The sequence below is a fragment of the Pan troglodytes genome, chromosome 4 (genome assembly GCF_028858775.2).
Source record: "Pan troglodytes isolate AG18354 chromosome 4, NHGRI_mPanTro3-v2.0_pri, whole genome shotgun sequence".
NCBI lineage: Eukaryota > Metazoa > Chordata > Mammalia > Primates > Hominidae > Pan > Pan troglodytes.
In genome coordinates this window covers 96,000,799-96,023,469 of record NC_072402.2, presented here as the reverse complement: position 1 = coordinate 96,023,469, position 22,671 = coordinate 96,000,799, and the positions used below count along the sequence as shown (strand labels likewise).

At 38.1% G+C, this 22,671-nt stretch overlaps 1 pseudogene; it reads right to left on the bottom strand.

Annotated features, from left to right (window-relative positions):
- Positions 1 to 683: 683 nt before the first annotated feature.
- On the bottom strand, positions 684 to 1,862 carry LOC738994 (uncharacterized; annotated as a pseudogene).
- Between the last annotated feature and the right edge of the window lie 20,809 nt (positions 1,863 to 22,671).

The following is a 22,671-nucleotide window of genomic DNA, read 5'->3' as shown; positions in this document are numbered from 1 at the left end:
CTCTCTCTTTAGTTCTTGCCAAAACCATGTAAGAAGTGCCTTTGCCTTCTGCCTTTATTGTGAAGCCTCCCCTGCCATTAAACCTATTTTTCTTTTTCTTTTTCTCTCTCTTTTTTTTTTTTTTGGTGTGCGCTTTTATTCAACTGGTCTCAAGTCAGTGTATAGGTAAGCCCTGGCTGCCTCCACCCACTCCCAGGGGGACCAAAAGCCTTCATACATCTCAAGTTGGGGGACAAAAGAGGGGGGCCACAAAGGCTGATCACTCAAAATAAAACAAAATTAAAAAGTATTAAGGTGAAGATTAAAAAATTTTTTGCATTACATAATTTACACAAAAGCAATGCTATCGCCTCCCCTTTGTGGGCTCAGAAGAGGACTGGGCCATTCTCCTTAGAGAGTAGTGGGGTGGCTTTTAAGAGGGCAACGGACTTCCTGTAACAATGCATCTCATGATATTTGGGATGACTATTTAAAAATGTACAATGTACAATCAAAGTCCTCGGCCACATTGCAGAACTTTGGGGGATGCTTCCTCCAGCCGACTGCTGTCACCTTCACTGTTCCAGTTTTTAAATCCCGAGTCAAGCCAAAAACAAAACAAAACAAAAAAACAAATAAAGCCATGCCAATCTCATCTTGTTTTCTGCGCAAGTTAGGTTTTGTCAAGAAAGGGTATAATGCAACTAAGTTACAATCCGCCTAGAACACTTGTGATGGATGAGGAAGGGGTCGGGCTCGTCGTATTCCTTGCTGATCCACGTCTGCTGGAAGCTGGAAAGCGAGGCCAGGATGGAGTCGCTGATCCACACGGAGTACTAACTCTCCAGAGGAGCAATGGCACCAGGGTGGTGATCTCCTTCTGCATCCTGTCCTGCCATGCCAGGGTACATGGTGGTGCCGCCAGACAGCCCTGTGTTGGCATGCAGGTCTTTGCGGATGTCCATGTCACACTTCATGATGGAGTTGACAGTAGGATGCCACAGGATTCCATGCCCAGGAAGGAAGGCTGGAAGAGGTCCTGGGGGCTGTGGAACCTCTCATTGCTGATGGTGATGACCTGGCTATCGGGAGGTCGGGCAGCTTGTAGATCTTCTCCAGGGAGGAGCTGGAGGCCACTGTGGCCATCTCCTGCTCAAAGTCCAGGGTGATATAGCACAGCTTCTCCTTGATGTCATGCATGATTCCCTGCTCAGCCGTGGTGGTGAAGCTGTAGTGCCCATTCGGTGAGGATCTTCATGAGGTAGTCAGTCAGGTCCAGGCCAGCCAGGTCCAGACGCAGGATGGCGTGGGGGAGGGCATACCACTCGTAGATGGGCAGTGTGGGTGACCCCGTTACCAGAGTCCATCACAATGCCAGTGGTAAGGCCAGAGGCGTACAGGGACAGCACCACAGCCTGGATGGCCATGTATATGGCTGGGGTGTTGCTGAAGGTCTCAAACATGATCTGGGTCATCTTATGATTGGCCTTGGGGTTCAGGGGGGCCTGGGTCAACAGCATGGGGTGCTCCTCAGGAGTCATACACAGCTTGTTGTAGAAGGTGTGGTGCCAGATCTTCTCCATGTCATCCCAGTTGGTGCCCAGTTGGTGCTCCACGGGGTACTTCAGGGTCAGGATGCCTCTCTTGCTCTGGGCCTCATCACCCACATAGGAGTCCTTCTGACCCATGCCCACCATCACTCCCTGGCGCCCATGACAGAGGGGAAGATGGCCCGGGGGCATTGTCACCTGTGAAGCTGGCCTTGGACATGCCAGAGCCCTTGTTGATGAGGAGCGCGCTGATATCATCATCCATGGTGAGCTAGCTGCGGGTATGGATGCCCGGCAGAGCGGGGAGGGCGACGCTCTGTGCTCACGGGGCGGACGTGGTCTCGGCTGTCCATTAACCCTATTTTTCTTCCTAGTCTCAGGTATGTCTTTATCAGCAGTGTCAAAATGGACTAATACACTTAGCTTAGCATGTCTAGAAAATTTTCCGATTACAGTTTTGACAAGAATATCATCTTTCTGCTCTACCAATCAGAGTGTTATGCCTGTCCCATTCCTAAAGTGTTACTTTCCCATTGTTAACCCACTTAAAATAACTTTATGGTCTTGTTGAGATAGAACCTTTTTAAAAACAAAAAACGAATATTCTACTTAAATCCTATTGTTAGCTCAATTTTGTAGGAAATAAATATTTCAAGAATAGAATTAAAAATAAATGTATACAACGGCAGATATTTTATAAATCATATTTCTCTAATTTCAGAGATTTAGCAAACATAGTAAACCTAATTCTCTTTTGGAAACAAAATTTATATTTCCAGATTATCTGGAAAAGCTAATTAATCAATACGGTCCTTGGGGTTTTACTCTGTGTTTTGACAGCACCAATATATTCATCATGGTGTAGGGCATGAGGAAATAGCACAATTAATACTCATAAACATGAAATGTAAAAATGTATGGTTTTGTGCTGAGAAGTGTCACTTCTAATTGCAAATATGGCAGCTTTATTGACATCATCATTAACAGGATTTTTAAGCAATCTACCAGTAGTTCCAGATATGAGATTCACTTCTACTTCTAGAACAAATGTATAAGTATGCTTTTATTAATTGTTTTAATTTCAAATTTTCTATATATTTGAAATAGTCTTTAAAGTTTTCACAAACAAGCAAGAATTAGAAAAGTACTTCATTATGCCTATTTATTGTTTAAATCTTTTATTCTTTTGTATTTTCGAATTGAACCGACTCTAATTATACTAAGTACTCATTCTAGTTTTTTTCTAAGCTTATCTATCAATCTGCAATTCTCTTTTTGACACTCGAAATTTTATTATGACTTTTATATTTTAAAGGAAGATAATTATGTCTGCATGTATTTAAAACTGAGTCCTTAGATTATTGTTTCTGAAATGTGGCTGCTGTCCTTTAAACTTTCTTAGTATGTTACAAACACGTGGCATTCAGAGACTTTCTCTAAAGGAGTAATGAAAACTAAATTTTAAAAAGGTAATATACAATTTCCTTCAACAAATATTTTGCTTTTTAAGGTATTGCTTCTACTTAATAAAATAATACTTTTTCTCCTATCATTCCGTGGTGATAAGTTTTTCCCAAGAGATTTCTGATATTTGGCTGAGAGTGTAGATGGCCTTCTGAAAGGGCCTGGAGGAGTGAGCAGAGTTGTCAATCTGAGCAAGAAGGGCTTGAAAACTTCTTCCCTGAAAATGCACTGAAGCCTAGAAGTTCCTCACTGTTTAGAAACAAAGCTTAGTGGAAGGTGTACTTGAGACATGAACTTGGGATTAGAGAGAAGTAGAGTAACAGACCGGTATTTTGAAAGGTCTATGGGAGCCTGATATCGTGGATAAAGGCATCAGGCAAAAAGTCTATACAGGAGAGAGACCCAGACTCTTACTTAGAGTAGAGGTTAAGACCCAGTACAAGATAATAGGACTACAGAATAAGCTATGTCAAGATCTCAGTGTAGACCCCAGCAACTAGTGCTACTGCATACCCTGAACAACTGTATGAGGCTAACCTGATATAGTTTAGGACTATCTCAGATCATCACTGTCTCTAATGCTTTCACTCCCCACTCTTGTCCTTAATATTTCAGTTAGAACCTTATCTTTTCAGGTAGGCTTCCCCTAATCATTCAATTTAAAGTAGATCCCTTATAATCTCTCTCAGGATTTTTTTTATCTTTCATTATACTAATTTTGTAATATTATTAAAATTATTTTTTTCATATTAGGCTCCACGACAGGCACAATATCTTTTTATTCACTATAGTGTGCTCCATGCCTAGCATAGTGTCTGGCCCACAAACAGCTCAATAAGGACTGTATTTGCTAAATAAACAAATGTCAAATAGGCAAATGTGCTATCTTAATAACTGGCTAGTGATTCAAGTAAACTGAATGGGGGTGGAATACACTGGACCAGGGAAAGAGCTAGGGTTTGCAGGACCCCACTCATTCTCAGAAAGGACAGAGGAGGTAACTTCAAAATCAAGGTAGAAAACTTAGTTAGTTAGTTGATTCTTGAGGAACTATTGTCTTTTCCCTCAAGAACTCAAGAAATAAAGCAGGAGCTAAGGGTGGCAAAGAACTTGTGTAATCAACATGCAGCATAGCCCAGGCCAGAGGTTTCCCTGGACTGAAACAAAAAAAAGAAGACTAAGTGGAAAGACTAGAACTCTTTTGAGTTGAGTCAGTGCCTTGAGCTGGAGCCAATTTCAGTCCGGACTGGGTTAACATCTGAGCAGCAACATCTACAAAGGAAATAAGTAAATGGTCAAGAAGATGGTAAAAAGAACTTCAAGAGTCCACCATGCTTCATTCTCATTCATGTGGAATCCGGGGACCATTACCACTAGGATTTTTTTTTTTTTTTTTTTTTTTTGACGTAGTCTCGCCTGTGGGCCAGGCTGGAGTGCAGTGGCGCCATCTCGGCTCACTGAAAGCTCCGCCTCCCAGGTTCACGCCATTCTCCTGCCTCAGCCTCCCTAATAGCTGAGACTACAGGCGCCTGCCACCACACCCGGCTAGTTTTTTGTATTTTTTAGTAGAGACGGGGTTTCACCGTGTTAGCCAGGATGGTCTGGATCCCATGACCTCGTGATCCGCCCGCCTCGGCCTCCCAAAGTGCTGGGATTACAGGCGCGAGCCACCACACCCGGCCCATTACCACTAGGATTTTAAAGATTGGTTATAACACTTACTTTACTTATTGCTTATTTTTATTTACTGATTTTTATTTTCTTTGCCTTTGGAACTTTAAGAAACATCTTTAAAAGTATAAAGTAACAGCCGGGCGCGGCGGCTCACGCCTCATTGGTAGGCTATACATTAATTCAAAAAGCTGATGCCCAGGAACTAGTGTCTTCAACCCAACCCTGAGATTTAAACTTTTAAGAGATCCATTCACTGAAATAAATTATTTCCTTAAAAATAATTCCAGCTGATTGAATGCAGGATGGAAAAGATATGTATATCAACAAGAATATTCTGTGAAGCTATAGCATTTTCATTTGATTGTACATTTTCCATTCAGTGTATTTTCATTCACTGTAAGTTTGTGTCACACAGAATTTAGTGTTGAGATAATAAAAAAACAATTTACTGATAGCTATATTAAACTCAGTAATCTTACTTCTCTTGCCTAAATGATTTATTTCTGAATCATTTTTGATAGCTTTAAAGAATCTTGTGTTTGATGACACATTTGTAGAGTTTGCGGATGAAAAGTTTTATATTTTTCACAATGCTATTTGGTTTTTTTATATATTAAACTCATCTTCTTTTAAGATTCACACAGAGCATAATCCTATTTCAAGGAAATTGCAGCATGCCATTGCCTTCGGTAGCTTTTTGTCTCAGTCATCCATTTGAGCTGAACAGCCAAGTGGTCCCTATTTATACTCTGGTTGCCCAACTGTCATTCCATTGTCTCCTTTTCTGGAGGACACGGAAATTATATTTATGACGCTGCAGTGACTAAGTTCTACTAGTTTTCTTCCTGCTCACTTGCTCCTCAACTCTTTTTAAATTTACGTTTTTGGTTTACGGATAAAATTGTATTTATTATGTACAACATGTTTTGAAATGTGTATGTGTGTGTAGTGGAAGAGTTAAATCTAGCTGATTAACAAATGCATTACCTCACAGAGTTTTCATTTCCATGGTGAGAGCACTTGATATCCACTCTCTTTGCACTTTTCAAGAATACAATATATCATCATATTTTAATGATATATGATGACTGTAGTCACCATGCTCTAAAATAGACCTGTTGAATTTATTCCTCCTATCTAACTGGGTATATATCCAAAGGAAATAAAATCAGTATGTCAAAGAGATATCTGCACTCCAACATTTACTATAGTAGTACTCATAATAGCCAAGATATTGAATCAACATAATGATCCAACAATGTATGAATGAATAAAGAAAACGTGGTATATATACACAATGGAATACTATTCAGCCATAAAAAAGAAGAAAATCCTGCCACTTTTGACAACATAGATGAACCTGGAGGACATATGTTAAGTGAAATAAGCCAGTCACAGAAAGACAAATGCCACATGATTTCACCTATACGTGGATTCTAAAAAAGTTTAACTCATATTTGTAGAGAGTAGGATGGTTATTACCAGAGGCTGATATGGTTAGCAGAGAAGGAGTAATTGGGAGATATTGGTCCCCAACTCTTTTTTTATTCCTTTTGACTTTCTCAGTAAGGGCCAGGGGTGGTCATATAATATTATATTGGTGACCTGTACAATCTGGGAAGAAAGGCTCCTAGTACACTGATGCCACACTGAAAAAGACAATGTGAGATGAGGCAGGTAATCCCATGTAGCCTCATGGCTTCCAGCAGTTAAGGATATCTGGTGAATTGTTATGCTATCTTCTAGGCTCAGTATTTAGAGCCAGCCTGTGCCATGTTTCTGAGTCATCAAGGACAATTGCTTTTTTGGATGTGCAATTCCCCACTGACTGACACATGAAGACAGTAACCTACTATTTTAAACTTTTAAATAATGTTTTGAAATTATTTGCTAATAAGCCATTTTTGAATATTGAACATTATAGACTATGTTATTTCAAAAGGAACAAGTAATATTTTCTTTTTTATGTGAATCACCTCTACTGAAGAAAAACTTATATCCTAGAAAATTAAAATTCAAAGTGCCAAACTGATCTTTGAAAGGATTCAGAGCAGAAGGAAATGACTCTAAGTGGGATTTCCAGAATTGAATTATTAACCAAATGGGCTCCACTTCATTACTGCTTGCTGAGCAATGGGCATACTTTGGGCCATGCTGTAATGAAAATGATAGGGAAGTAGGAACACAGGCAAGGCAAATGCTTTTCATTTTATGAATACTAGGAATTACATTAGGTTAACATGGCTCATGTGTTATTTCAACAAATAACACATTTGGGGAAAATATCTTCTGAACTTCCACAACTCTCATAATTTGATAATATAAAAACATTATAATATTAGGATATTGGAGCTAAAAGGAAGTTAATAATCATTTAGTATAACTCCTACATTTTTAAGATAAAAAGTGTACATTCATGTTGTGTGACTGGCTTCAAGTTTCTTAACCAGGTTGGAGCAGAGTGAGGTCTTGGACCAATGCCTTTTAACATCCAGTCAAATGTTCTTTTGTGCTTAAATTAGTAATTTTTTCAGCCCCAAAACTTCTTGAACTAATAAGCAACTTTAGGAAAGTCTCAGGGTACAAAATCAATGCGCAAAAGTCACAAGCATTCCTTTACACCAACAATAGGCAAGCAGAGAGCCAAATCATGAATGAACTCCCATTAACAATTGCTACAAAGAGAATAAAATACCTAGGAATACAGCTAACAAGGGATCCAAGGAACCTTTTCAGGAGAACTACAAACTACTGCTCAAGGAAGTAAGAGAGGAGACAAAAAATGGAAAAGCATTCCATCTTTATGAATAGGAAGAATCAATATCGTGAAAATGGCCATTCTACCCAAAGTAATTTATAGATACAATGCTATTCCCATCAAACTGCCATTGACATTTTTCACAGAATTAGAAAAAACTATGTTAAATTTCATATGGAATCAAAGAAGATCCTGCATAGCCAAGACAATCCTAAGCCAAAAGAATAAAGCTGGAGGCATGATGCTACCTGACTTCAAGCTATATTACAAGGCTACAGTAACCAAAACAGCATGGTACTGGTACCAAAACAGATATATAGACCAATGCAACAGAACACAGACCTCAGAAATACCACCACACATCTACAACCATCTGATCTTTGATGAATCTGACAAAAACAAACAATGGAGAAAGGATGTCCTATTCAGTAAATGGTGCTGTGAAAACTGGCTAGCCATACGCAGAAAAGTAAAACTGGACCCCTTCCTTACACCTTATACAAAATTAAATCAAAATGGATTAAAGACTTAAATGTAAAACCCAAACCATTAAAACCTTAGAAGAAAACCTAGACAATACCTTTCAGCTCATAGGCATGGGTAAAGACTTTGTAACTAAAATACCAAAAGCAATTGCAACAAAAGCAAATATTGACAAATGAAATCGAATTAAAGAGCTTCTGCATAGCAAAAGAAACTATCATCAGAGTGAACAGGCAACCTACAGAATGGTAGAAGATTTTTGCAATCTACCCATCTCACAAAGGACTAATTTCCAGAATTTACAAGGAACTTTGGCCGGACTCAGTGGCTCACACCTGTAATCCCAGCACTTTTGGAGGCCGAGAAGGGCAGATCACGAGGTCAAGAGATGGAGACCATCCTGGCTAACACGGTGAAACCCCATCTCTACTAAAAATACAAAAAAATTAGCCAGGTGTGGTGGCGGGCGCCTGTAGTCCCAGCTACTCCAGCGGCTGAGGCAGGAGAATTGGCGTGAACCGGTGAGGCGGAGCTTGCAGTGAGCCAACATCCCGCCACTGTGCTCCAGCCTGGGCGACAGAGGGAAACTCCATCAAAAAAAAAAAAAAAAAAAAAAAAGGAAACGACAAACACAAACAACCCCATCATAAAGTGGGCGAAGGATATGAACAGACACTTCTCAAAAGAAGACATTTATGTGGCCAAGAAACACATGAAAAACAGCTCAGCATCACTGGTCAAAAGACAAATGCAAATCAAAACCACAATGAGATACCATCTCATGTCAGTCAGAAGGACGATTATTAACAAGTCAGGAAACAATAGATTCTGCTAGTGAGGCTGTGGGAAATAGGAACACTTTTACACTGTTGGTGGGAGTGTAAATTAGATCAACCATTGTGGAAGACAATATGGCAATTCCTCAAGGATCTAGAACCAGAAGTGTCATTTGACCCAGCAATCCCATTACTGGGTATATACTCAAAGGAATATAAATCATTCTACTATAAAGACACATGCACACATATGTTTACTGCAGCACTATTTACAATACCAAAGACATGGAACTAACCCACATGCCCATCAATGATAGATTGGATAAAGAAAATGTGGTACATAAACACCATGGAATACTTTGCAGCCACAAAATGGAATGAGATTATGTCCTTTGCAGAGACATGGGTGAAGGTGGAAGCCATCATCCTCAGCAAAATAACACAGGAACAGAAAACCAAACACCGCCTGTTCTCACTCATAAGTGGGAGTTGAACATTGAGAACACATGGACACTGAGAGGGGAACAGACACACCAGGGCCTGTTGGGGGTTAGGGGAGGGAACTTAGAGGATGATTCAATAGGTGCAGCAAACCACCATGGCACATGTATACCTATGTAACAAAGCTGCACATTCTGCACATGTAGCCCATTTTTTTTTAGAAGAAATAAAGAGGAAGAAAATTAGTATTTTTTTTTCAGCTCTTCCTCTAGCAGGAAGAAGATAGTTACCCTGCAAAGTACTCCTGATTTATCACCATGTTTCCTGTCCCATATCTGCAATGTAAAGTTTGGAAGGGCTGGGGCAGGGGGATGGAAGTACTGACTGTGAGAGTTGGTATGAGGAAGAAATGCCAGAAATGAAAGGGGCTAATGGCAAGAGCCACTCTGATGCTTGGGATAGGAACATAGGTTTTTGGAGAGAGAATCTGTCTATGTTTAGTGCCACAGGTTAATCTAATACTTTCTCAATCATCACAAGGAATTATCTGAGATAGCTGCACAACTGAAAAGGGAGTGTTTATGGCTCATAGGCACTTCTCTGAGTAAAATAAGGTTTATTAGGCAAAGCTAAGTGTGTAGCTTCTACATATGTAATTGCCTGATGGATTCATCTAGATAATCATCCATGTCTTTGTTTTTCTGTTGGTACTTTTTTGGTAAAGTATCTTCAGGTGCATTGAGTATAAAAGTAAAAATGATATAACTAAGTACTAGCACTATTTGTACCATATTGTACTTCTAATTTTCTTTTGTCCAACGATATTTTCCCTATACAGTATACAGTATGTTCTTTATCTTATCTCTGTCATTTCAAAGTTCCCATCAGAATACTGGCTGATCTCGTCAAATTCTTAGCTCAGATGCAGTACAGTATGCAGTACATGAGAAGCTGATAACCCAAAATGATTGGTTTGAGCAATATACACAAAATACCTCCTTTCATGCTCCCGGATGCCTTCTGTATTTTAGGGAAAAAAGGATATAAGCAATATAGACTGTAATCTTGAGGTCAGAAACTGCTTTCTAAAGGAGCCAAATCCTTTTGGACCGTGAAGTGACAGTTTGCACAAAATTTCATTTGTTGAAGATACACTTCATCCAAGGCTGGCGCTAAATAAGAGAAACAATGCATCCAGCATTTGAAAAACATGATTTATTTAGGCTATAATCTAATAGTTATTTAGATGAACTATAAGAAAGATTTCCTGCACAAAGACTTCCCTTAGGATCACAGGATATGAAAGAGCATACAATGAAGTTTAGCAGTTAAAATGTCTGAGTTTGTTAAGTGACTTAATGTAAGGAATTACAAGAACATGTGTGATAATATTGTGAATTTAAACAGCTAACTTATATAGTCAGTCTTTCTTTTCCTTCCTTCCTTCCTCCCTCCCTCCCACCCTCCCTGCCTCTCTCTCTCTTTTTCTTTTTTCTCTCTGTCTCTCTCTTTCTTCTTCCTTTTTTTTCTCAATTTCTTCAAATTGGATTCTCTGACCTCAATTGCTTGCCTCTATCTTAGAGTCCCATGTTTGGGAGGCAGTACTAAGATTGTGATAATAAATTCCTGCCCCACTCTCATTTTTTAAATGTTTCTGTTTTTCATTCCCAAATGTAAGGAGCACATCAGGGGAGACTATTCTGTTTACATGGGAGGATTTCAAAGCGATTTTATTTTACTTTAAATTAGGCCTATGGAGTTATGCTTTACATACAATAAACATGATCACCTTTTTAAAGGTTACAGTTGATGAGTTTTGACAAATATATATAGTTGTGTGACCATTATCATAATTAAGATATGAAATTTATTTTATTTTATTATTATTGTACTTTAAGTTTTAGGGTACATGTGCACAATGTGCAGGTTAGTTACATATGTATACATGTGCCATGCTGGTGTGCTGCACCCATTAGCTCGTCATTTAGCATTAGGTATATCTGCTAATGCTATCCCTCCCCCCTCCCCCCACCCCACAACAGTCCCCAGAGTGTGATGTTCCCCTTCCTGTGTCCATGTGTTCTCATTGTTCAATTCCCACCTATGAGTGAGAATATGCGGTGTTTGGTTTTTTGTCCTTGCGATAGTTTACTGAGAGTGATGATTTCCAATTTCATAGATGTCCCTACAAAGGACATGAACTCATCATTTTTTATGGCTGCATAGTATTCCATGGTGTATATGTGCCACATTTTCTTAATCCAGTCTGTCATTGTTGGACATTTGGGTTGGTTCCAAGTCTTTGTTATTGTGAATAGTGCCGCAATAAACATACATGTGCATGTGTCTTTATAGCAGCATGATTTATAGTCCTTTGGGTATATACCCAGTAATGGGATGGCTGAGTCAAATGGTATTTCTAGTTCTAGATCGCTGAGGAATCGCCACACTGACTTCCACAATGGTTGAACTAGTTTACAGTCCCACCAATAGTGTAAAAGTGTTCCTGTTTCTCCACATCCTCTCCAGCACCTGTTGTTTCCTGACTTTTTAAGGATCACCATTCTAACTGGTGTGAGATGGTATCTCATTGTGGTTTTGATTTGCATTTCTCTGATGGCCAGTGATGGTGAGCATTTTTTCATGTGTTTTTTGGCTGCATAAGTGTCTTCTTTTGAGAAGTGTCTGTTCATGTCCTTTGCCCACTTTTTGATGGGGTTGTTTGTTTTTTTCTTGTAAATTTGTTTGAGTTCATTTAAGATATGAAATATTTTTTATCACAGTAATAAGTTCCCTTATGTCCATATGCAATCAGTTTCCCATCCCTAGCCACAGCTTCTGGCAACCACTCATCTGTTTTTTTGTTTCTATGCCTATGTCTTTTACAAAATATTGTAAACTTATAAAAATAAAAGGCTTCTGCTCACAAAAGACACCATTAACAATATGAAAAGATAAGCCATAGGTTGGGAGAAGATATTTCAAAACATATATTTGATAAATTATTCATATTTAAAATATATAAAGTACTCTTACAACTCATTAATAGAAATACAAGTCAGTTAAAAGTTTAAAAAAATGTTTAAACAGAAACTTCAGAAAAGAAAATACATGACTGACCAATAGACATAGAAAAGTGTTTAGCATCATTAGTCATCAGAGAAATTCAAATATTGAAATATGAGTTATCCCTACATACCCACTGGAATGGCTAAAATGAAAAAAGGCCAATAAAAAGTGTTGATGAGCATATGGAGCAACTTGAACTTTCATGCATTCCTGGTAGGAATACAAACAGCAATATAAATCCATCTGCTTGACTGATTGTGTTTATGTGTTTTTAATCTCAAAAAAAAAAAATCAACTACATGACCACAGCCACATATAGAGGTAAAAGGTTTTTAAAAACATGTTGAGAGTCAGTCATGGAAACTTTTTTAGGATAAGAGGCCTTCTGAGAACTGAAAGACTGATTGTAAAATGTGCTATTCCTCTAACTTTCTCAGTGGTAAATGTAAAACAATTCCAGTGCTCCAAAGCAAATTTCACTGAATCTGTGAAAATATCTTTACATCTATACACAGAAGACTTTTTGCTGTGAATATGATTGTGGGGATGCTAAAGAAATCAAGCAAGTTGTTTTCAGATTAGTTTCCAACTCTCTTTGGGATGCAGATTCATAATTGGAGAGGTCAATAGTTTTGTGCAAAGTGATATCTGTTTCTCTTGTTTTCAGGTGACTTTAACAGAAGATGAGAGAAGCCATCCCTGTGCCTATACTCCACTTGTATTAGTCAGTTCTCACACTGCTATAAAGGTGTACCTGCGACTACGTAATTTATAAAGGAAAGAGGTTTAATTGACTCACACTTCCGCATGGCTTAGGAGGCCTCAGGAAACTTACAATCATGGTGGAAGGAGAGAGAAGCAAAGGTATGTCTTACATGGTGGCAGATGAGAGAGAGCAAATGAGCAAAGGAGGATGAGCCCCTTATAAAATCATCGGATCTTTTGAGAACTCACTCACTATCACAAGAACAGCATGGGGGAAACTGCCCCCATGATCCAATCATCCCCATGTTTCGAGGGCAGGACTCTCAACACATGGGGATTATATGTATTACAATTTGAGATGAGATTTAGGTGGGGACACAAAAACAAACAATATCATCATTTCAGCCTCATTTCTTTTCCTGCCTAAAGATCTATAGAAATACTGACTCCTTTCTGTCTCTGCTTCCATTAGTTAATGGCCTGCTTTCTAGTAGTAAAGAAGATGGAAGAAAAGATTGGCATTAGAAATACAGAAGGCAATGGGGCACAGTGGTCTATGTCTGTAATCCCAGCATTTGTGACTCATGCCTGTAATCCCAGTGCTTTAAGAGGCCAAGGTGGGCAGATCACTTGAGCACAGGAACTTAAGACCAGCCTGAGCAACAAGGTAAAACCCCTACAAAAAATACAAAAATTTGCCAGGTGTGGTGGCAGGTGCCTGTGGTCCCAGCTACTCAAAGACAGAGGGTGGAAGGATGGTTTGAGCCTGGGAAGCTGAGGCTGCAATGAGCCATTGATCACGCCACTGCATTCAGCCTCAGCAAGGGTGAGACCCTGTCAAAAAAAAAAAAAAATTATGGAAGTCAAGACAAAGATACAAAGATGGGAAATTGGGATGATAGCTCTCAATTTTCACTTGTAGTCATTTTCCATTCTGTTAGGTTGGAAAAGAGAACAGGATACCCTTGTTATTGTATCTTTGCTTTCTTTTTGGAATATTTTCTAATTTTTTCTTCAGTGAAATATCAATGACATTTTTATATCTATAGCTCTAATATACTTAGGCTGTGTCACCACCCAAATCTTGTTTTGAATTGTAGCTCCCATAATCCCCAAGTGTTGTGGGAGGGACCTGGTAGAAGGTAACTGAATCACGGGGGCAGATTTTCCCATGACGTTCTTGTGATAGTGAATAAGTCTCACAAGTTCTGATGGTTTTATAAAGAGCAGGTCCCCTGCACATGCTGTCTTGCCTGGTGTCATGTAAGACGTGCCTTTGCTTCACCTTCACCTTCTGCCATGATTTTGAGGCCTCTGCAGCCATATGGAACTATGAGTCCATTAAACCTCTTTTTCTTAATAAATTACTCAGTCTCGGAGATTTCTTTATAGCTGTATGAAAATTGAGTAATATGGGTAGATTGCAAAAAATTTGCTCCCATTCTGTAGGTTGCCTGTTCACTCTGATGATAGTTTCTTTTGCTGTGCAGAAGCTCTTTAGTTTAATTAGACCCAATTTTTCAATTTTGGCTTTTGTTGCAATTGCTTTTGGTGTTTTAGACATGAAGTCTTTTCCCATGCCTATGGCCCGAATGGTATTGCCTAGGTTTTCTTCTAGGATTTTTATGGTTTTGGGTTTTACATTTAAGTCTGTAATCCATCTTGAGTTAATTTTCATATAACGTGTAAGGAAGGGGTCTAGTAGCAGTTTCCTACTTATGGCTACCAGTTTTCCAAGCACTATTTATCATATAGGGAATCCTTTCCCCATTGTTTGTTTTTGTCAGGTTTGTCAAAGATCAGATGGCTGTAGATGTGTGGTGTCATTTCTGAGGCCTTGGATCTGTTCCATTGGTCTATATACCTGTTTTTGTTCCAGTAAATGCTGTTTTGGTTGCTGTACCCTTGCAGTATAGTTTGAAGTCAGGTAGCATGATGCCACCAGTTTTGTTCTTTTTGCTTAGGATTGTCTTGGCTATATGGGCTCTTTTTTGTTCCATATGAAGTTTAAAGTAATTTTTTTTCTAATTCTGTGAAGAAAATCTATGGTAGCTTGATAGGAATTGTCTAATATCTAGAATCTACAAGGAACTTAAACAAATTTATGAGAAAAAAACAACCCCATTAAGACGTGGGCAAAGGATATGAACAGACGCTTCTCAAAAGAAGACATTTATGCTGCCAACAAACATATGAAAAAAAGCTCATCATCACTGGTCATTAGAGAAACACAAATAAAAACCACAATGAGATCTCACCCCAGTTGGAATGGCAATCATTAAAAAGTCAGGAAACAGATGCTGGCAAGGATGTGGAGAAATCGGAACGCTTTTACACTGTTGGTGGGAGTGTAAATTAGTTCAACCACTGTGGAAGACAGTGTGGTGATTCCTCAAGGACCTAGAACCAGAAATACCATTTGACCCAGCAATGCCATTACTGGGTATATACCCAAAGGATTATAAATCATTCTGCTATAAAGTCACATGCAAACTTAGGTTTATTGCAGCACTATTTACAATAGCAAAGACTTGGGACCAACCCAAAACCCCATCAATGATAGACTAGATAAAGAAAATGTGACACATATTCACCATGGAATATTATGCAGCCATAAAAAAGAATAAGCTCTGGCAGGGTGTGGTGGCTCACACCTGTAATCCCAGCACTTTGGGAGGCCAAGGCGGGTGGATCACATGAGTTCAGGAGTTCGAGACCAGCCTGGCCAACCTGGTGAAACCCTGTCTCTACTAAAAATATAAAAATTAGCTGGATGTGGTGGTGGGCACCTGTAATCCCAGATACTCCGGAGGCTGAGGCAGAAGAATCACTTGAACTTGGGAGGCAGAGGTTGCAGTGGGCCGAGATTGTGCCATTGCAATCTAGCCTGGGTGACACAGTGAGACTCCGTCTCAACAACAAAAAAAAAAAAAAAAAAAAAGGAAAAAGAATACACTCATGTCCTTTGCAGGGACATGGATGAAGCTGGAAACCATCATTCTCAGCAAATTAACACAGGAACAGAAAACCAAACACCACATGTTCTCACTCATAAGTGGGAGTTTAACAATGAGAACACATGGACACAGGGAGGGGAACAACACACACTGGGGCCTGTTGTGGGGTGGGGGCCAAGGGGAGGGAGAGCATTAGGACAAATACCAATGCATGTGGGGCTTAAAACTTAGATGATGGGTTGATAGGTGTAGCAAACCACCATGGCGTATGTATATCTGTGTAAAAAACCTACACATTTTGCCATGTATCCTGGAATTTAAAGTCACATAAAAACAAAATAAAGAAAATGGAGTAATAAAAGCTCTTAAGAGTGTGCACAAATTGCTTTTAATTTGATTTAGTTATAAATAAAGAGCTTATAATAAATGGAAAAAATAAGAGTGTTAAAAATGTAAACAGATAAAAATTTTACTTTTTCTTTATAATTAGGAAGCACAGGATTTTTTTAAAGGTATTGGGACTAATTTTTATGGTAATATTGTGATGGCTAAATGCCACTGTGCATATCTGAAGACCCTTAGAACTTTGCAGCACATAAGAATGCACCTGAATCTTTACAAACAAAAACAAAAACAAAATTTACCAGGGATCCCAAGTTGGAATGCAGACTGTGCCAGAAGACTCTAATGGCATTACGCATATATTATTCAACCTTATTGAAGGAAAGGAAAAAGGCTGTGGCCTAACTAACTTTGGAGACCTGTAGTTTGACTGAAAACCTTAAGGCTAAATACAAAAGGAAATATATATGAGCACTGTTCTGTAGTTGATAAAATTTCATTCTCAAGGGCTGTAGGTTAACCATTCTGAAACTGCCATACATGTATAATCAACTATGTAACAGGATAATAATGGTGGGAGCCAGGTTTCTCACTGCTGGAGTGAGAAGTTACAGATAAGTAAGTGAGTAAGACTAGAATGAACCACATGGTGCTGGAATAAAGTCAGAGAGATTAGTATGAACTCATTTTTAGCTTAATATAGATACAAATTAATAAAGAAGTAATTATAGATATGCATGTGTGCATTGCTTTGCATGTACCTGTACATGTCTTAGCTCTGTCTTCTATGAGGGCCTGGAAACAGTGACATGACATTAGTATTGAGCTCACCAAATCCTAAGATCTTGGTTTCTAAAGTTATCCTCCAATAAAAGAAACCAGGGCTCCTTGGAGAAATGGCTGATTCCAGGGCTGTGGTAGGGAATGTACAAGATGAGCCTGATGCATCTCGTTGTGTGAGAAAGTAAGGAAGTGCTCTAAACAAAATGATGAGGATATGCCAAAGTGACACAAGAGACAACTGATGGAGCTTACAATGGTAAAAGATGAAAAACAATTTGAGCAAAAAGAGTAGATAATATTTTATTGGATTATAACCCAAATTATAAAATAAATATGCCTGAGTCCACACTTACATAAATAAATAATTGAAGAATAAATAAATGAAGCAAAGAGACAAATCTCCTGAAAAGAACCTCAAATAATTTGTCTATGTACACCACACCCCAAGATGGTGGAGCTTAACTCTCCATCCCTTGAGTGGAGGATATGCTTAGTGACTTACTTCCAAAGTGTAGAGTATGAAAAGAGGAAATGGTAACTTTACAGTATAGAAACTTTACAAATACTACCTCAGCATGGTAATCAAGGCTCATGTTATCAGTGATAACTTATGGTGATGGTATGTACATTAATATGATGTGATGAGAATGGCATTTCACTTTTGTGGTCTTCCTTTCAAAAACCCAAAACTATAGTCAATAAAAATATTAGACAAACCCCAAATTGAGGAACATTATACAAAGTATGTGACCAATACCCTTCCAAACTGTCAACGTCATCAAAATCAAGGAAACTGTCTGAGAAACTGTCACAGATCAGAGGAGGATAAGGAGACATGAGGACCAAATGCCACGTAGTATCCTAAATGAGATTCTGGAACAGAAATAAAGGGCGTTAGAGAAAAATTAATGAAATCCAAATAAAATATGGAGTTTAGTTACTAATGATGTGCCAATATGGGTTATTATTGCCAAATGGACCATAATAATGTAAGATGATAACACCAGAGGAAATTGAGTTAGCATATACAGGAATATTTTGTCCTATCTTTACATCTTTTATATAAGTATAAAACTATTCTAAAATGAAAAGGTTTATATGAAACTTAAGTTGGTAAGTTTTACTTTCTATTTATAATTATCCTTAAAAATTAGGAAAAATATGAAGTGGTATCAATGAGCAAATAAAAATAATAATCCTGTTCCAGACAGAAATATGGAAAGCAATGAGCAGAAACAAATTCTTTAATATCTTATTTTAAATTTTGATATACTCACGCATCAGATAACAGTTTGATGCTAGATAGTTTAAATGATGTTGCCTATAATTTATTTGTAATATAAATTATTTCAGAGAAAAGGGATATAATTTTAAAGAGGGTATTGCTGTTTCATCCCAGACCATTTCAGATCCTCAGAACTTAAGCAACCTAACTTGGTTCATTGGTTTTGCTATTTTAATTCAATATAAAGACAACATTTTAATCCAAGATATTTCTGTCTCACTTAAAAAGTAGAGGAAATTATTAGATTCCCAACCTTTAGGCAGGGTTATAACTCTTAATTTTCATGAAATGAGGTAAACTTTCTCAGGGACATGAAAATATAATGAGTTTTTCTTTTTAAAAGATATCTTACTTTTTTTAGAGGGGATAATTGTATCCTCATTGATAGTAGAAGATAACTTTTAGGAGTTTCAGACTCCCTGGGAATTTTCCAAGAAATATTGAGTGTTGTGGGAGGGAAGAGAGAATAAAAGAATATGCCACTGCCTAGAAAATCCCCATTGTTTTTGCTTCCCTGAAGTAACGTATCAGTCTTGCACCACAAAACAAGCAATAATTGTTTGCTACAAACACTCTGGAAGTGAATTTTTAATATATCTTTTGAGACTTTTAAGACCGCAAGTAAAATTGAAGTCAACTTTCAGCAAAATGTAACTCTTTTGGGAAGCAGTGATTCATGACACTTGTTCCTTGGGAATCATGGGAACAGATGTTCGAAATACCACACACAGCGGTGATGTCAACTTCAAAAGGAACTGGAGAACTGAGGCAGCTTTCCAGATAGTGTTGATCACAAGGAAATTTGGGCCTCAATTATCCTGATGTCACATAGGGACTCCAACCTTTCAAATGCTCCCCTTAGGAAGTAAAATACTCACTTTTAGGAATTTTTATAAAGAAAAGACAGAGACATAAGCAAAAACATGGTCATAGACATGGTTCAGCTATTTTAATCTACTTGAAAGAGCTTTAAGAGTTAATTACAAACTTTGCTAATAGAGCTTTTCATTTAAGCTATGCAGATGGTTTAGAACTTTGTTAGAAGGAGAGAAAGAGAAAACAAAGCAACAAATAGTGGAGAATTCATACAATCTCAGGTTTGAAGGTACAATAGGGTCTCAATTCCTGGAATATCCCTGGGGTACCATGCTTGTCCCCATGTCATTAAATGTCTCCCTTGATCTACTTGACTCTCAAACATTTCCTGGATTGAATTAAGTGGCCATTCCATTGAAAGGTCGTTAGATCCAGCACCTATTCATAGTGTTCTCTTGAAGTGATGGCCTGAAGTGCAGAAAAACAAAGCAAATCTAGAGAACTGACGCATGTGACCACACATAATAAAATATCATGCACCAAATGCTTAAATTTCTTATTGAACATTTTTATATAATTTTTTTTAATCAAAGGTGTAACTCCTGAGATTTGGAGTTTTTAATGAAAAAGTATTCTTCTTTTCTAACAGGTAATGAATTGGGAAATAAGGCAAGAACTAAGGCAGACAAGAAATCTAAGTATCACCTACATAATCGATAGAGGTAAGTTATAATATGTAACTTAGTGTGGAAAGAAAATGAGCTTCCTAATACCGATCCCCAGGACTGGATAGCTTTCATTAGTCACAGAAGTGCTGGATCAGGACAGGGTTCTCCATTTTACATGACATCCCTCACCCTGGAGCCGTTGCAGAGAATTCCAGCTGCCTGTGAGAAAACCAGTGAGATCGGGGATGAACACACACACAGAGAAATAGAGACAACAGATGCTGTGTGTGTGTGTGTGTGTTTGTGTGTGTGGTGTGGGAGAGAGAGAGACAGAACATGATGCACAGAAAGGAGTGTTTTCACAGTCATGCAAACTGTTTTTGTTCAGGTTAATCCCTTGCACTTAGAGGGCTTGGCCCAGATAAGAGTACTAGCATCAGAATCAGAAGAAATCATCAGCCATCCATAGGCCATTCAACTCAAGAGAAAGCAAGTGCTGAGCATAGTGTGCCTAGTTTATTCTTTTTAACTGTACCAGTCAGTACATCTCGAATAGATAGAAAGGGGCCAGGCTTGTAGCAATGAAGCTCTGTGAAAGGAAGTGTCATGACCGGAGAAGAGTTCCTCCAAAGAAAACTGCAATTATTAAGATGAGAGGGAATATAAAAGGTTTCTACTGGCTTAATTCTCATGATATCATGATAAAGCAACATTTTAGATATGAAATTAAGTTTCCCGAAAAAGTAGATTAATTTCTTAGCATTGTTGTGAATGTGGAGTTCCTATGAAGCTGCTTTCTGAATTGTAGATTATGTTTCTCTTTCGAATACCTAATAGTTCCCCCAAACATTTTCACATTGAAAATTTAGCTTTTTCCTAGGCCCACTTCTCCATTTTGATGCATCATAATGACACTATCAACAAAAGAGTGACGTTGTTTGAACTGGTTACCTGTGGTTAGGGTCGTCTTGTGCATGAGCTGTTTTGAGTATGGATTTTATTAGTAGTACTGTACCTGAATAAATTTTATTTTTCAGATTGATTGTTCACATCACTTGTGATCTCAAGCGATCTCTATGGAATCAGTTGCATTATCTGCCACAAATCATCATGTCAGCAGGGTTTTCATTCTCAGTCAAAATTACAGACTTCTTACCTATTTGTGGGGAAAGTGAAAACAGGGTTGTGCTGATGAGTTTCAAAGCTGAACACATTGATTCATTTCCAGGGAAGAAAAAGGTAAGAAGATGATATGTTTCCCATCAGTGGACTGAAACCTGGACCATCAACAGTACATTCTGTTTTACATTTAGATTAAATGCTCTTTTTCCCAGCAGCTACATGGTGATTACCACAGAGGGGATTTCGATCAGCATGGTGAGAGGAGTGATTGCATTTCCTCTGCATCCACTCAGTCTTCCCTTTGGCTTTTGAGATATGCAGAGGACTGAAAGGCAAGTGAAGTGATGGCTTCCCTGACTCAGCCCTTTGGGTACCTCTTTACTTTGGATAGAACTGGGGCTTTAGGAATGAGATGCTTCTCACTGATTTCATGAAACGCCATCTTCTCAAAGACAAGCTCTCATCCAAGGGCATTTACCAAAGCAGCTCTCCAAGCAAAAGCAAAGCTCAGGACTTGAGTTGGTAATTTTTTACTTTAGGTTAAAATTCAAATTCCTTTGTAGTCCTTTTTTTTTTTTAATACTTCACCCACAAAGAGAGAACTTCTTCTAAAATTTTACATTTTCGCGGAGTGTAGCATGGGTCATTTCTCTTCTTAAACCCTTTTATTTACTGTTCAGTATTCATTTTATTTATTTATTTATTTATTTATCTATCTATTTATTGAACAGATAAAAGAGGTTACTGAAATTTCCCACTGGGGTCCCAGAGTTTCTATATGGTCACCTAGCAACTCAAATGTAACACATTCTGAATTATATATTGTAGCTTTGCTTATATATTAGATTACATTATTCCATTTATTCCAGAAAACATGGGAGGGAAAAAATAAATCAATACCAAGAGCAGAGAAGCATTCCATTGTTTCTTCCCCAAGACTTCCAGGAACATCTGGTCTCATTAATCTCTAGTGCCTTGCTATATGTGATAGACATATCCTGAGTTTCCATTCATCTCAAGCATGGTCCATTGGAAACTGCTGTTGCATAGCAATGCCGACAGATGCTTTTAGAACACATGTTTTTAAAAATGTTCAAAAAGCACAGCATTGTCTAGCAGGGTGAGAATGGAACACAACATGTTTTACCTTATGGCTCTTGCTGTGGAGATGGCCCAGGTCAGAAACAACTGAAGGATCAGTTCAACAAATTGGGTGGTCTTAGCTTAATTTCTTACAGATTACCAGTGTGGAGCAAATGTTGACAACCACAGAGTGAATTATGTTTGAGCTTCCATAATGCAGTTTCTGAGAGTCTGTGGTTTAGGACCATATAGTGCAGACACATTAGGAAATTCGGTGTAAGAAACTTTGGCAATTCTATTACTTTAAAATTCAAAAAGGGATTCACCTTATATAAAAAATAAAGCTGGAATTCTGTGTAGGGGCTGACTTTAACATAATTATTGACTTTGCTTATAATTATAAGCAAAGTGAAAAGTTGTAGTGAAAAGATGATGAATTTTAGAATCAGACAGATGAGGTTTGAGTTACACTTAGGGGAAGCAATTTAACAAACTGTAACTTTGGGAAAAGTGATTTAACTTCACTAAACCTCTATGTCCTAATATATAAAATTGGGATAAAATTGTCCACCTTTGGTGATTGTGAAGCTTAAGTTAGAGAACAGGTGACACACCTGAAACAGTGGGTTTATATTTTCACTTCTTGAATCAACAAAAGTAGGTAAGTGAAAGTTTACTACATATACTGAGTCAATTATATTAAAAAGATCAAATTG